Source organism: Rhipicephalus sanguineus, unplaced genomic scaffold (genome assembly GCF_013339695.2).
Source record: "Rhipicephalus sanguineus isolate Rsan-2018 unplaced genomic scaffold, BIME_Rsan_1.4 Seq225, whole genome shotgun sequence".
NCBI classification, from domain to species: domain Eukaryota; kingdom Metazoa; phylum Arthropoda; class Arachnida; order Ixodida; family Ixodidae; genus Rhipicephalus; species Rhipicephalus sanguineus.
Window position 1 is genome coordinate 776,351 of NW_023614810.1, and position 15,864 is coordinate 792,214.

The 15,864-nt window shown below is 44.4% G+C and overlaps 1 pseudogene; it reads left to right on the plus strand.

Annotated features, from left to right (window-relative positions):
- LOC119376788 (cholinephosphotransferase 1-like) overlaps window positions 1–15,864 on the plus strand; it is an 81,362-nt pseudogene that overhangs the window by 4,621 nt on the left and 60,877 nt on the right.

Below are 15,864 nucleotides of genomic sequence, written 5' to 3' on the forward strand. Positions count from 1 at the left end.
GAAAACGTGATAGCGGGAAGCGAGATAAACGGTCCGAAATGACTGAGATAACTTTTATCAAATGTTGATTAGGCACTCTGGCATCGATGGGGAAGAGGTTAGAGTGTACAGTACGGTCCATTCTTAGAGGGGAACACGCGAGCGCGTGGCCGGCTGTCGCGGAGCGCTAACTGCTGGCGATTGTAAATGCAGCGCATGCGTATAGATTCATTACGGCGGTTCGTGCCCCGCGTCGTCTGCTGCTTCCATGCGCCAGCGCTCTGCGTGCGCTGATCCTTACCGCTTTTGTTTTCGAAGTTAGAAGCAAGCGATACCAACTCTGCCTTCCGCTTGTTGAATAGGCAGTTACTTTATTGTGAGAAGGGCAAGCTTAGTATATATGTTCGTTGCAGCGTGCTTCAATTGCCTTGTCTTTATCGAAAGTGGCCAGTTGCTGTAGCAGTGTGTGAAAAATGTATAACTGGCTTGAGCAAGCTCTCGGTGCTGTTTTTCTTGAACAAATTGAATTTTTTTTCATTTAAAAGAGTATGGACGTGCACCAATCACACCTTTCCATCCTTCAAAAGTGTTGCTATAGTTCTTGCCCCATATATCCTCTGTCGCAAAAGTATAATAACGAGATGTCTCCTTCAAGTTTACCTCCTGGTATCATTCCGTGCACGCCTTATTTCATTGTGCGCATGTGTTTTGTAACAGAATAATCTTGTTGTAAAAAATAGTCGATCTTAGGAGCTTCTGCGCATGATGCTTCAGCGAGCATAGAAACCAATCCTTTAAACCTTGCGAAAGAGTGCAGCTATAGACAAATGCGGATATTTGTTTTTCTGGGTGTTGAATGCAGAGTGACGGCTAGATAAATAGCACTCCGAAAAACGGAACCGCCTTCTCGCGCTTTCCAGGAATTGCCTGGCGCATGGGCGGAGAAGTAGCAGACGACGCCGGGCGCGCGCCTCCCTTACAAGTGTATGCGCATGCGCCGCATTTACAAATCTCGTCACTAGTCAGCGCCGCGCGAGCTGTCAGCCACACACTCGCGTGTTTCCTCTAAGAGTGGACCGTACTGTACAATGCACGTATTGGAAGGGAAGCAAGCAGGCAGTGAGAAAGCACCTCCATAACAGCACGCCTGCTGGCTGTGGCATTAGTTACAGATTAAGCTGGCCAGTCGCTACACACAGATGCTTTGTTTGGTGTGCAAGGCGAGTTTTGGCAAAGTCCGTTGGTGTCTTGCGTGCTCCTTATTAGCGAATAATGGCTGGGTAAGTTGAGGTTGTAGGCTGCAAACTGCGTATGCATTAGCCCTTCAGAGGGCGTCAGCAGCCCACCCCCACACATGCTAGACACAAATAAAATATGACATTTTTGTTTCCGACAAGACAGCAGAGCAATGTTTTGCTGCAGCAGAATGATTACAATTGTAGATTTACGCACAATGCAAGCTGATAACAACCATCAATCGCACTGAAGTGAGCACACACAGCAAGGGTCCTTTTGGCCTGTTATATCTCGTAAACAAAGCAAATGAGGATGTGTGATATAAGACAGTGTTTTCACTGACATAAGTCTTTTGATAAAAAATTGTTGTCAAAATTGAGACCGGAGTTCTTATTTTACAGGACTAGTGGTGCGCATGTGTTGCTGGAGCGAAGCAGATGAAGAAGAGGACCTTGACTAGTCCTGTCCTCTTGTTACGTTTCTCATTTGTGCATTTCGCTCAGCGCATCTACATTACAATGCCGTACCAACTAGCCCAAATTGAAGCTCGCTATTTTTTCTTCTTTTGTGCTGCCCGTAGGAAATGATCTTCAGGAGAAATGTTGTACAGGTCTTTTCTATATTTGACACTGTTTTGTAGTTTGTGTTTGAAATAGGAGAGGTGCCAAGACGCATCAAACTTGGCAGACTTCTTCGATTTGGGCCGCGTTTGCTATTTTTTCACATTTTTTTTCCTTTTGAGGATGGCATAAAAAAAGCATGGATGTAATTCACAGCAATACGTTTTGTTGGGCTAGTTGGTTCATGACTTTTGAAGGAAAAAAAATTCTAGCGCAAAGCAACACATGGACAGACAGAGAGAATAGCGCCAGCCGTCCTCACTGTCTGTCCGTGTGTTGCTTTGCGCTACAATTTTTTTCCTTCAGAAGTAATTCACAGTAATGCGTATTGCAACCAGCAGAGCAAATTTCGACAGAACCTTTATAGTTCGTGTTAAATTTGGCCGTGAAATCCGAAAATATTGCAGGGAGCAAAAACAGGACGCCCGCGCCGCCACCTTCAAATATTTTTTTTGTTGTGCTAGGAGCGTTTTTTGGTAATAAAATTTCTGGTTCTGTGCACTTTGAATGTGCCCACATTACATATAAAAAATCCAGACAAACAAAAATATCAGCCGGACACGCATGTTCGATCTCTCGTAGAATCACCCTGAAACAGTGAGAGGATGAGACGATGGCATGGTAGCTGTCGTTTGCTGAAGTAAACTAAAATTATGAATGCTCTCGGCTGTGCAAAAATTATCTGCTTCCTTTACAACACCTTTTTTCCATAAAGAAATGGTTGATCCGACCACTTTTCTTTCTACAGCTGTGAATGTCTTTAGAAGATTGCCCAAGGCAGTGGTGAAGTCTTGAATTAAGTGACAGGGGAGACAAAAGCTTGGCTTCACATGTTTGTCTGCGATCGACATGACCTCTTCAGATGCCAATTAAAAATTAATTCAGTTTCTTTGTGTTTCGTAGAGATTTTATTTCCTTTAGTTTTGTTTCATGTATTTTTTCTTGTTTTCTCTCTTTCTTGCCTTCCGGTGACGGGCTAGCAGACGCACGCGCGTAAAGGTCTTCCTTTCTGTCTAGCCTCGCACGTCACTGGAGGGCTCACATTGTTGTGCAAATAAAATTATTATTATTATTATATTATTATAATACAGCATGTTTTGTATTTTTGATATGTTTAACCCACTCCCTCTGTAATGCTTCGGCGATTGAGGGTGACAAAAAACAAATCGATAAATTCTCTCCATTAAAACTTGGTTTACACAATCCCGAACAGTGACTGTGTGCCAATGTCGAACAAGTCAAGAATCGTAATTTCTCCCATGTGTTTCATCAAGTTCAGGCCTTTCCATAGAGTGAAAAATAAAAGTGTAAAGTTTACTTATTGTTCCTGCTCATAGGTTTTTTTTTTTTTCAGAATCAAGTAGCATTATTTTTCAATTCACTGGCATTTCTTTATTTTGTAAATTGTATAGGGTGAAGAAGGCTTCACTGCATGGTCCATCTGCGGAGTCTCTGTCTGTGGAGTCTCTTTTATTCCATGCAAAACTCCACAGAGTCTCTGGAGGATTTGTTGAAATGCTTCCCACTCTTTCAAACAAAGGAGAGGCGCGGACGAGAGGGGTCAGAAATGGTCTTGGGATGTTTATTATAGCTATTTTCACTATACTGCACGTCAGCAGCATAGAAAGGGTTAAGAATGTTTCATCTGAACGAGGGCTCTCTATGGGAAAATGAGAACTTTTCCATGCCTGGCATGTTTAGAAAGCATGATACACTTGAAAAACATGCTAATGTTAACATTTTACGATAAACTGGAAGAGAACCCTTTCAACTGCTTCTACTGAGGTACTGTGTGCAGGTTCGCAGCACACTTTAATCACAGAAGCTCATTTTAAACCTGCTGCAGTTAATCTGTGCCAGCAAAAGTGCCAGAATTGGATATTTTTCGTAATTTCTCTGTCCAAGTCCAGGGACCAAAAGTTGGGTACTCATAGCCGTAAGAAAATCGCGGTGCCGTGTGTTTCGCAGCCACCATCTTGTTTGATATTCGGAAGAGATGATGTCTTGAGAAAAACACTTCATCATGCTTGCAATGCACAGATTCTTGTTATCCATCGGAGAACCCTCTTTTCATGCTTCTTTCTGACATTATGCTCCCTGAAAGCTCATTAATTAAAGGTGCAATCTTGCCAATTTTACTATGACGAGCACAAACATGTGTTTCGATTTTGCATATATGTGATGCTGAGGTTTGTAGAAGCATTTTTTGTAGCTCATGAGATGTGTACTTGCTAATTTAACTTACTTGTTTAGAATGCAGTAGATATTTTGCTGATAAATATCAACCAGGTACCCGAAGGCCCCCTTAGTCATGGCGAGCGGGACGAATGTCACTTTGCCCACTGTCTTTGACTTTTGTGCCTGCATAGGTAATAGTTGTTTGATATCGTGTCAAGGCAATCTGTAACATGGCTCAAATTGCCTTTTTTGGCTAGCACACCTCAGCTAGTTTAACTAGCATTGGGTTGCCTGCAGTTGCCGTTTCCTAGCTGCCAATTTATTTGTTTAGGTCAGGCTCATAGGCATTAGAGAAAAGAAGATACATCCTTCGACGCATCAACACAAAGCACAGTTAGCAGAGCCAATGGGAGCGATGGGAGCAGTAAAGTGGTTGCAGTCGACGTTCGTCTCGTAAAGATGAAAGTATTGCTCGACGAGTTTTCATGGCAAACATGAAGTGTACGTAGGTAGGGAAATGTAAAATGATTTCTCCTCTCAAGACAGAGTTATATGTTGAGTTGGATCTGCATAGTTTTCTCGTGGTGCAAGAGATGTTTGCATATGCAATCGGCGGCTGTGCTGCTTGGCAGCTGTTTGATGACCCACTCTGTCTGCTTTGTAGCGCCATTTTTCCTCGTCATTACAATGGGGATTTTCCCATTGATGGCCTGAGGGACGCCAGAAGCACCACTCATCTTTTTAGGCTTGTAAGGCAATGCTTAATGCTATTCCATGCCACAAGAATACAAGCCAGACATCTGGGATTGAAACCTACTTGGTCCACTTCTGCGTAAAACTGATGCAGAGGGCTAGAAAAAAATTTAACATCCGGTATGTAATTCTTGGATACTGTTGTGAACATTTTTTTGTCTGAGTACTATTACTGACACGAGTGACTTTTGACACCATCCCTGAGGAACATTCAGAATTTTTAAACACATTTTCGCTTCTGCTGCCGTGCTTTTCATGTTTTAAAGGTTGGTAGGTCGGCTCTGTGGTCATGTTTGGCAGAAAGGGGTAATTAGTAATGTACGTAAGGAAGGTTAGATGTCCGTTGCGTATTTGACACCAGTTTTTCACGGTGACGTCTGCAGCTTCCAGCGTGTGATCTTATTGTTGAACTGCTCAGACATGAGAAGGAAGCTTGCTTGATGGAATTGCTGGTTCTCTGTAGTGACATACTTCCCTGATTGCTGACTATGGGCGCCATGGGGTGTAGAAAGAGCCATTGATGGGCGCAGTCCACAGCATAGCTTAATGAATCGTTAGCACCTTTTACACAGCCTGCCAACAGTACCATGACAAATAACACGTTGCCACCTTCTGACTCGCCGGGCGTGTGAAAAAAGCCGTAGAATCACCCTCCTCCCACGAGACACGACCGCACCAATCCCCAAAGAAAAACAGAAGCTGAATTTATCCACATGTCGTCTGAGGTCTTTAGGTGGAGTTGTTAGGAGTTGTTTTACTTGAATGCGCCCGCGCATTGATGATTCGTGACAGCGCGCGGTGTATATATTTACTGTGCTTATTTCGCAATAAACAATTGTTGGAAGTGGCGCTTGTGTCCATTGTTGTCGCGCCTTACACTTAAAAAACTCATAAAAAGGTGTAGCTGTTCCACGTAATAATTTCAGAAAAAAAAAGACATGGCAAAAAAGCATTAGCGAGCTTCCTTCAACAAAAATGGATGCTATTAAAGATCCCTTCCTGATAGGAAATTCCTAAGAAGTCATCAGCTTCATCGGGAGTCCCTCGCTGCTTTGTCAATAGATGTCAAAGATCTGTGTTATTCTCTGCCTACTAATGAACTAATTTTCTTGCATTGAAGGAAGTATCGATTAGTTTGGCCGCACGTCATGTATAAGTGTTGGTGCTTTCTTACTCTATACCTCAGATCCACCTGTGTAAAATGGAACAATGAAATTTTTCTTCAAAAAAAAAAACAGTGTTTCTATAAGTTCATGTATTGCCCCACTTTTGAGTGACCCGTTCCTAGCAAAGCTAGACAGGGCTTTAGTGAGTGCCTTCGTGGAGCAGTGTTAAGAGAACTTTCCGGTCTTTCGATGACTATCTCGTGGTTTTGCAGTGCAACGCTGCAAACTTCCAAAGATCACACACGAAATGCCATGGGACAACACCATTCGATTCTTTGCTCTACGAGCTGCTAGCACAAAAACCATTGTTGCCATACACGCACACAAAGGTAGTCGAGAGAAGCATTGTTCAAACCTGTTTTTCCAACGCTTTGGAAAAATCTTGCAGTCATGCTGTCGCCAAAAGCTTATTGCTCGGTACATAGACTCGCAACAGCAGGGTGTCCGCAAAAGCTGCTCACGCCAGTAGCGGAGACGATCCACAGAAGGAAAAAGCCGCAGGGAAAATGTTCAGCAGGTGGAAATGGAAGCTGGTCAGCGAAACAGGATTTCCGTCATTCCATACATGCATAGAATCTCGCATCGACTTAATAGAGCAACATTGTGGTGTTCAAGTCGTTTTTTTGGCACCACATGAACTGTCATATCATTCACGTATCACCATTCTCGTGCAGAATAGGAAAGGCATCGCAAACAATACGTGGAATGCACCAGCAATGTCGTAAATTGAATCCCACTTTCATGCAGGGGATAGGCCACACGGGAAGGTGTCTAAATGACAGTCTTCATGAGCACAACAATAATGTACGCAATGCTAAAGAAGGCTTTCTAGCTATTCACTGCTGTTACTGTGGATGCACCCCCATGTTTGAAGAAACCATGATCATTGGCAGACATGAAGACCAACGCACTCGCGAAATCATTGAAGCTGCCCAGAAAGTGCATCAAGGCTCATCATGCATCAGCAAGGCCTGCAAGGTCTGTTTGTTGGGAAAAGAATTGTCATTTCTAGAGGAGCACGTGTGATTAAGCCAGGAAATCATGTCACGCTTTTATGTTTCTTTTGTAAAATTTCCCTAACATATATACGTTTTCATGTGCAATAAAATTCAGTTGAAAGTCAGGGCTTGTCTGTGTCATTTACTTTTGTCCCTGTGTGAAAAAAATCACGCTGTTCCATTTCAAAATGCAAAACCAACGAGCCCAAGGCTTTAATTTACTAATTTCGGAATGATGAATTATTCACCTGTGCTCCAGTAGGCATTGATTCTGGGAGATTTGAAATGGCCAGTGGGACATGCACAGACGTTCCTATTGTCGCAGCGCGATTGAGGAGTACACTGAGAAGTGAATTATCCCTTTCCTGCCCTGCCCACACAAACAGGCAGTGGGAGTGGGGTCCGATTACGCTGTGCCTTGTACTCTTGAAGGCAATGCTCAAGTCCTCGTAGCCACAGACTGAGGTGAATCTGGTGTTGGATAACTGACACAGTGATACGATACTGGGTATTGTACTGCCCAACCTTCACTGTCTGTTTGCCCTCTGGCGAGTCGCATACAAGTTCCTGGCAAATGTGGGTCTGTCTAAGTGCGTTTAAAACGGCTGAAGATTGAAACAGCAACTGGCTTGTAGGTTCCACGGTGGGCGTTCCTGCTGTGTGCGCTTGGCCTCTTTGTCTACCAGACGCTTGATGCTTGCGACGGGAAGCAGGCTCGCCGTACAGGCACAACACACCTTTGGGGGAGCTCTTCGACCACGGCTGCGACTCCATATCGACGGGTGAGTGGCATTTGATAAGATGCTGGGATTTAATATTGAAACGAGCTACTGCAACTGATTGGCGAGTAAGTTCTTCAAAATTTCACGAGATTGATGAAATGCTAGAATGTCATCCAAATGACAGATGCTCATAGCTGCTGAGGATACTGAACAAATCGGAGCTCCTGATGCAGTCTCTGGCTCTTGTGTACTCAGTACCTGTAGTATTACCCAACTTTTCATTAAAAAATTCAGATTCAGAATACGGGTTTTTGTTCTAAGCTTTATTCCTCAGAAATGTCTAGTGAAGTTTATCACTATGCATTTTGTAAACAAAAATGGCTGCTTTTTCTTTTTTTTTATTGACAGATTACAAGGCACATAACGCAAAATCTGTGCTGACAACAGGGCTTTTATAAGAAAGAAATGTGACATAGTGTGAAACTATCGTGACAGCTGCTATACATATGTTGCATATTAATTTATTAATTTATTTAGTATCAACAGCACCCAGACAAGCATTACAGTACAGAAAAAGAACAAACATGAAAATGGCAGGTTTACATAAATTTGTGCATGAAAAATGTAGATTATTCTATGCCAACACGCACATGCAGAGCTGTGTCACACATGTCACATGTATTAGAAAATGAGATGAAAAAAAGAGCACAGAGCACACTGATAAAGGTTCATAAAAGGTAAATCACAAAGTGAAGAATAATTACAACAAAGTGTGGTAGTGGTAAATGGTACAGTACAAGGTGCATAGGAAGCACTAAAAGAGAACAATAGACCTTTTTCAAGCGATCCCAGAACCCCTGCGGGCGCGCGAAGCACTATGGGAGAAGTGTGTACGGCGAGCCCGCCGGCTGTTCCGTCGCTCGCTGCTCGTTGGCGCCGTGGGAGCACCAAACGAAAAAAACGCGTCGCCGCTGGTTGCCTATTATTAAATCCTAAATACTACACATGTCTCAACGCAGCTGCATGTATCTCTACGCATGAAATGCGAAAGGAATGATGCAGTCAGTGTAGGTATAACCGAGCGGATGAATACCGGGTGTAGCAGTTAAGCGGCATGCGAGTTATCATGTGCCGATACATGCAGTCAGAACGGGGTATCGTGAGCAGTGTGAGCTGGAACACCGAATGCATATTTATTCAGTGATTACTTGTTCACAAGCCGCTATGACATTTAATGCCATAGCGGCTCGTGATCGCGTTTAACCAAACTGTAGAGAGGTGTTACAGTGGTCAGGTATACAGATGATTATTTGATTTTAATTAACAAGTCACGTGCTGTACAAAGAAGTGAGCACATTCTAAACGTGTTTAAAGAAAAAGGGATGGGACTACAATTCACTTGCGACATGCCTTGTTCTGATAATTTGCAGTTTCTTGATACATGCTTTCAAGTTTCAGTGCGGAGCATGTATGGGGCAGTATAGCCCGCGTTCAGCGAAATCGGTGTTTAATTTCGTGTCGGTGCATTCGAATATTGTTAAACGAGCAATTGTGATGTCATGATTACGCACAGCATTGGAAAAAAGCTTGCGCACATAACATGAGCAGTAGTTTCCAGCTGCAAAGTGATCAAAGAGGCAGGATATCCTGCGTATCGCTGTATCGGTTTGCGAAAATCTGTTTGCATGGCAAAGAAAGTTTAACACGGATGTCCTCCATCCGTAAATAATGAAGAAACTAGAAATATTGCAATTATTCCACATATGTATAAGAAGTCGCGTGGCCTGAAGAACGTAGATAAGCGATGTGGGTTGAAGGTTGTGTTTGCCGCCCCAAATAAGCTTAATCGCATTAAGGTCGCATGGGTCTGCGGTGGACAAAGAAAAATGCGGTCACAGGCATGCCAATTGTTTTGTTGATTGTGTAGGCGTTAATGGCAAATTTCTCTTTCTTGTGTCCACATGTACATTGGGCAGACTGGTCAGTGTATTAATACGCGCCTCAGCAAGCATCGAAATTCATTGAATGGAGCCGTCTCATCTCGCATCGCTATGTCAGTCATGAAAATGTAATCCCATCTTCGAAAGCACAGTAATTTTGTACCATGAACCTAATCGAACAACGCGAGAAATTTCGGAGGTATATCATGTCACAAAAACGCCATACTTTGTGTCAGTCAACCTTCTCAGTCGTTACAAGACAAGGAATTCAGCTTTATTAATCGACTGTAAGCACGCGCCTTGGTTGTTTGACTTTTTGTGCCTCTTTATGAGGCGCGCGACACACTCCCATTTTTGTATACAGTAGAACCCCGCTGTTACGTTCCTCACTGCTGCGTTTTCCCGGCTGTTACGTCGTTTTCCGCCGGTCCCGGCATAGCTCCCATAGGATACAATGTATTGGGAACCCCGCTGTTACGTCGTAACTGTCGGACCGTTCCCGTATGATACGTCGCGAAGTGCGCCCGGAGCCGACCGAGTACTATCGACCGAGTGACTAGAGAGCGGCCATGGTGCATTTTCACGCAGCTCGGCCTCGTTTGACCGTAATATTAGCCGCATGAGAGGGGCAAGCAACAGAATCTTTCAATTGATGCAAACAAAAGCATGGCCTTCGAGATTCGAATTGCAAAGATGGCGTCTATGACGTAACTGCTCGCGAAAGCAAGGCCTTCGAGATTGGCATTTACTATTGACAAAAGCATAGCCTCTGAGATTTGTATTGCACAAACATGGCATGTATGACGTAATTGCTTGCGAAAGCAAGGCCTTCGAGATTGGCATTCACTTCTGCCATCGCGTTGGCGTAGACTCATCATCATCGTTATTTGTCGGAGAACGGGAGGAGTTCGAGCTGGTTGGAGCTCGCATGGTCGTGCGTGCGGTTCGCGTCGGACTCGCCGCGCCGGTCGTGATTGCGTGTGCTTAGTTCTTTCATGCCTACAGCTGTTGGTGTTAAAAAAATCACATACGTTGATTACATTTCTGTGGATGAGGCCGTCCTAAGCTCCGCGTTTCTATCCATCGACTAGATCGCGGCTGAGCGCGCCAATTTTCGTGCTGCTCGTAAGAATTGAAATAAAATTCTGTACCACTAAATATTTTGCCGTTTTTCCTGTTTTTCGGCTCTTACGTTTCGCGTCTCTTACGTTTATTTCCTACGGTCCCTTCAAAAACGTATCAGCGGGGTTCTACTGTATATGTTTTTTTTCACGCGGCAGTAAAGTTTCACGTGTGTGTGAGAGCTGGTTTGTGCATTTCCTTCCTTGTACTGGTCCTTTATTTTTCGCTCTAAGTATTATTCCAACCTGTAGTTATAGCACCAAAGGAGGTTAGTAGGCACTTATCGTTCGTTACATAGAGGGTGCGAGCAACGCAATGACTGTATCTCATTTCCCCAGATGCCGACTACACCTTCTAGTGTACTCTTTAAATATCAAAACCTCACACTGTACTCGTCGACAGTGTCGATGGACGTTGATTCCAAATGCATCCGCGAATCATAGACCGCTCCTGCACTTCATAGGCAACCTAGCTTTTTTTTGCCGTAAAGCGCACTCGCACATAAAAAAAATAAATAAAAGGTGACGTTCTGAGCCGCTCAACTGGTCCAACAGTGGGACAGACGGAAATCGTCGCGAGGCCGTCGCAGCTAAACACTGAAGTTCGTGATTGAATTGCGCAGTAAATTGTTGCACCTTGCCAAATTCACATGTGTCTAAGAAGTCCTAGCACGGCGCAAGCGGAAAGCTGCAGGGCGAGGCCCGCGCGCTCGTCGCGGCGGCTGCTGCGGCGTACACACATTTCCCATGAGCGCTTGCGTGCCCATTGGTGGCGCTCGTGTGCTTGAAAAAGGTCTATACCACTGGGGTACCGTGCACATCTTGGGGATTGCCAGGCGTTAAGCCTTAGTGGTCAAACTATCCTGTCGTTTTTAATGCAGAAGAGATTCGTACAATTGTGGAAGCAGTCCACTGACTGATGGTTCTTGGAAAAAAATAGCTGCTATAGGACGATCTATTACATCTCTTATATTGTGTTCATGATCTTTGCGTGCTGATGTGTAGTGAGGCCGATTAAGGTATACATGATGGGAAATTTGAGTATGAAAATAATATATGCCTTATAATAGCTTCAGCCAGAATGATGCTCTTCAGTGCTGCAGAGATTTCTATTTTAATAGCCTTAGATTTCGTTGCACTAAACTGTCTGTTATACATGGGTACATTAAGTACATATCTTGCCGCCATGGACTGAATTTTTTCTAATCTTTCTCTGTTAGATACTGTTGAAGGGTCCCACACAGTATGTGTATTCCAGCACTGATCTCACGTGTGACTTATATAGTCACTCCCGGGTTTGCTGTGGAAATGCATGTGTATTTTGTCATAAAAATCCCAAACTCAGACAAGCTTTACCTACGGTATAATCCTTATGCCAGTTCCATGATAAAGACTGTCCAAAGTTAACGCCTAGGTATTGGTATTCACATGCCATTTTTACTGGAGAGCAATTCTGTATTCAAATTCACCGGGTCTTTTTTTCTGGAGAACCTCATGCACACCGTTTTCGTAAGAATCAGTTTTCTTTCCCATCGTTCACAGCATCGCGCAAAAGTGGTTTTGGTTCATGGATCAGTCAGTTTTAGAGGGAATTTTACGGTATAAGACGCAGTCGTCGGCAAATAGCCTAATAGGCAGGGTTCCGTTTGGTGTTGCATAAGTATGTTGCCAGACATGGGTCAGTGTGGCCAGACTGCCGCCAAATCCGGCGGCTAAATTTGCCCCCTGCAGTTCCAGCTTTCCTGTAAGGTTCCTGTGTAATCCGCTGTGCATTTCGCAAGGGCCTGTGCGGTATGCTGACATCGGCTGTTTTAGTTAGGCTGAGCATATTGTGTCGACGGTCGCTATAGCCAGTCAGGTGAGAATGCTGGCAATTTACTGTTCTCAGACATTGTGCCGGCAGCAGTTGCTGAAGTTACGTCCAGCCTGTTTTGCCATCAGCTCTCACTGTTTTGCTAGTGTCCGTGGTGTGCCCGTGTCACTGGGGCGCCAGTAACCCATGTGCCGCTTCGCGGTTCTCAGTATTTTGCCAGTGTCCGTGGTGTGCCCGATTCACTGGAGTGGCAGATTCAGCGCAGTACAGCGGAGAGCAGCGCCTGAGAGACAGAGGCCAGTGGGAGCACGCATTTGCGGCTCAAGCTACAGATCTCTGCCTCCCATGTTGCTGAAGCGCAGTGTGCTAGTGTATGCATGAGCACAGGCGTCGGTCACCCATTACTAGAAAGCGCACACCGTGCCATTCTCTCCTTAATTGACGACGTTTTGAAGTGCCACGTTTTCCTCGACACTACTGAATCAGTTTCCCCAGCGACGCGTCGCTGTGCGTAGTTGACATGGCACGCACAGCTACGGAGATATTCTATAATTCGGAGACGAGTCCGATGTATTGCAACGCTGCCCACGCAGTGTCTGCACCTCTGCGACGCCATTCGGTTTCCCCTTTAAACCCATTGTTGCGCGTGGATTTCCTACTTTTGAGACACAATTGAGTCCGAACACGTGAATTCCCTACTTCCGAGACACGGTTGAGTCTGATCTGTTAATGGTAGAATGGAATGTACAGCGAAAGAAAGGGGCTCCGACTTTTGCAACGAACAGGGGCCATTAAGAAAAACAGTTGATGTCAAGAGACCGCACCGGCACTTGTGAAATGCACATAAGATTACACAGGAACCTTACGGGAAAGCTGGAACTGCAGGGGCAAATACCCCCAAGTCTGGCAACAGACTTATGCAACACCAAACGGAACCCTGCCGCCTAATGTTCGTTAATGTCATTAATATAAAGCAAGAAAAGAACTGATCCCTGAGGTACCCCTGGCGTAACATCAGTAATTGCAGATTGTTTGCCATTTAAACTACATGTTTTCGCCTCCCACGTAAATATTCAGCAATCCACACAATAACTTTGGGATTAATATTGCAGCTGGTCAGTTTTTGTAGCCATTAGTAACGGTGTCGGAACGCTTTTTTGAAAGTAGAGGAAAATATGATCAACTGAACATTTGTCGTCCAGTGCTGCTGCCGCTAAAACGTGTGAACTGTGTGACGCACGATAGCGGTGCCTGTCTGTGCTGGTTTGACTATCGATATGGCCAACAATGGCGGTATATAAAATGTGTTCAAGAATTTCACTTCTATGAGTGAAATGGGGCGGTAGTTATTGAAAATGTTGCATGGGCCAGATTTATGCACAGGAGCAACGGATGCCATTTTCCAGTCAGTTGGAAGAGAACTCCGTTTTAAGGACTTTTAAAAAATAACCGAAGTACAGAGGCATGGCTTTTGCACAATCTAAATCACTGAGTAGTAATTCAGTCCCACATTAGGCATGGGTGTAGATTCGTGTGTCAACAATTTCAGATCTTTTTGAGGATTTGTAGGGGCAGAGAACACTGACGTAAAATAAAGATTGAATAACTTGGCTTTTTCTTTCACGTCGTAAACGATAATATCGCTACTAATCAAAAGGGGAACTGAGATGTTGTCTTTTTTATTTCGTTTTTTTACTTCCAAACTACCTTGGGGTTTTTCTTTTTTTATTTACTTTTTCGATTGATTACGAAGGATTTATTTTTGCCATTCAAAGTAGTCCCATGTTTACCACAAGCTCTAAAGAGGGGGTTCAATGTACAGGCTTTTTTAAAGGCACCAACGAGCCCCCTTGCAGAAAGCATTGGCTCCATCATCCTGCAAGTTTCCATCTTGTCTGAACCAATCTTCATTGTCACTGCCTTACCTTATCAATTTGTAATCCGCGAAAGGGAACTTTGCCATCCATCAAACTACTACAAAGACAGCCTAGGCCTTCAAATTGTGGGGTCCCACAGATCATTTGTGTGCTACCCTTATTCAGCACGCTGTAGCAGCATTGGCAAGCATTTGTCCTGCCCTGTTCTTTTCAGTGTTTGTAGCCCTGGCGGTGTGCATAGCTGTCAAGCTGGGCTCGTATCCTGGCTGGATGTTCTTCCAGTGCTTTGTGGCCATCACCCTGTTCTACTGCGCCCTGGCAGACCTACGTTTCGGGGACGCTGCGCTTCGGAAAGTGAGCACCTCGTTGTTTCATTGGGCTCCCTTCCGACCAGTCTCTGACTCTGGCCACACTCACGGAGCCTCATACTAAGAATGTTGGCAGCAGAACTGGCACTTTGTTCATTATTGGACTGTCTAAAGTATTGTGGTTCTGAACAACTCTTTCTTCACAGCCACAACACTTGAGAAACACTGTATTAATGAGAATACAGTGGAAGCCCTTTATGAGAAACTGGGGAGCATTTCTTGTGCCTTCCACGAGGTGTCTCTTCTAAGCAGGGTTTCTGATTGACCCCTGTTTCGATGCAGGTTTCTCTTATTAAGGGCTTCAACTGTACATGGAGGACTTGGGGCATCTGGTACAGTATAACCTCACTACAACAGACCTTTATAGTGAAGAGGATTTTGGTCTGTTGTAAAGGGAGTATGTAAAATCCAAGTACTGTTACAACTTTTATGTAAACGCTGAATGGGTCTGGTATTGGTGGCAAAATCGACCTATATGTGGCAGCACAGTCACCCCATTAGTGTGGATACGGGTTTCGTACGGTGTGTGGAAGTGTAGGGGGCTGCTGTTTCACATCATGATTCTGTGTTTCGTATCCGCAGAAAGCTCTTCGTTTTCGATGGTGAGGTTTTGTTTGGTGCCACAATGCCGTACATACTACGCAGAGCCAGGTATAAGCTTCCATTTCTATCCCACTGACGAGGAATGTCGTCGAATTTGGCCCATTAGGCTTCGTAATGACAACACACTTTCCAAGTACGCGATGTTGTGCAGCAAGCACTTGGACGACATTCAAGCATTCGCGGATGAGAAAGGATGGTGAGTAGTGAGCGATAACTTCGGTAGTGTGTGCGCTTGTCCTTTTTGCTGCTGTGCACTACGAGCTTGAAGACGGTTGCAGTAAGCGATAGCTTGAGGAAACTTCACCAGGGGTGCCAGTCATGATTCCCCTGTGCCTTGAATGTCATACACTTCCGCAAGAAAATTGATGGAGAATCAATTGAGAAAGAAGGGAATCAATTCGTGGAATTTATTCTTTGTCCTTCATGTATTGTCTGCATTGCGAATGCAATGTTAGTTCGCACTCAGCTGCGAGTCCGTTTAAACAAGTGT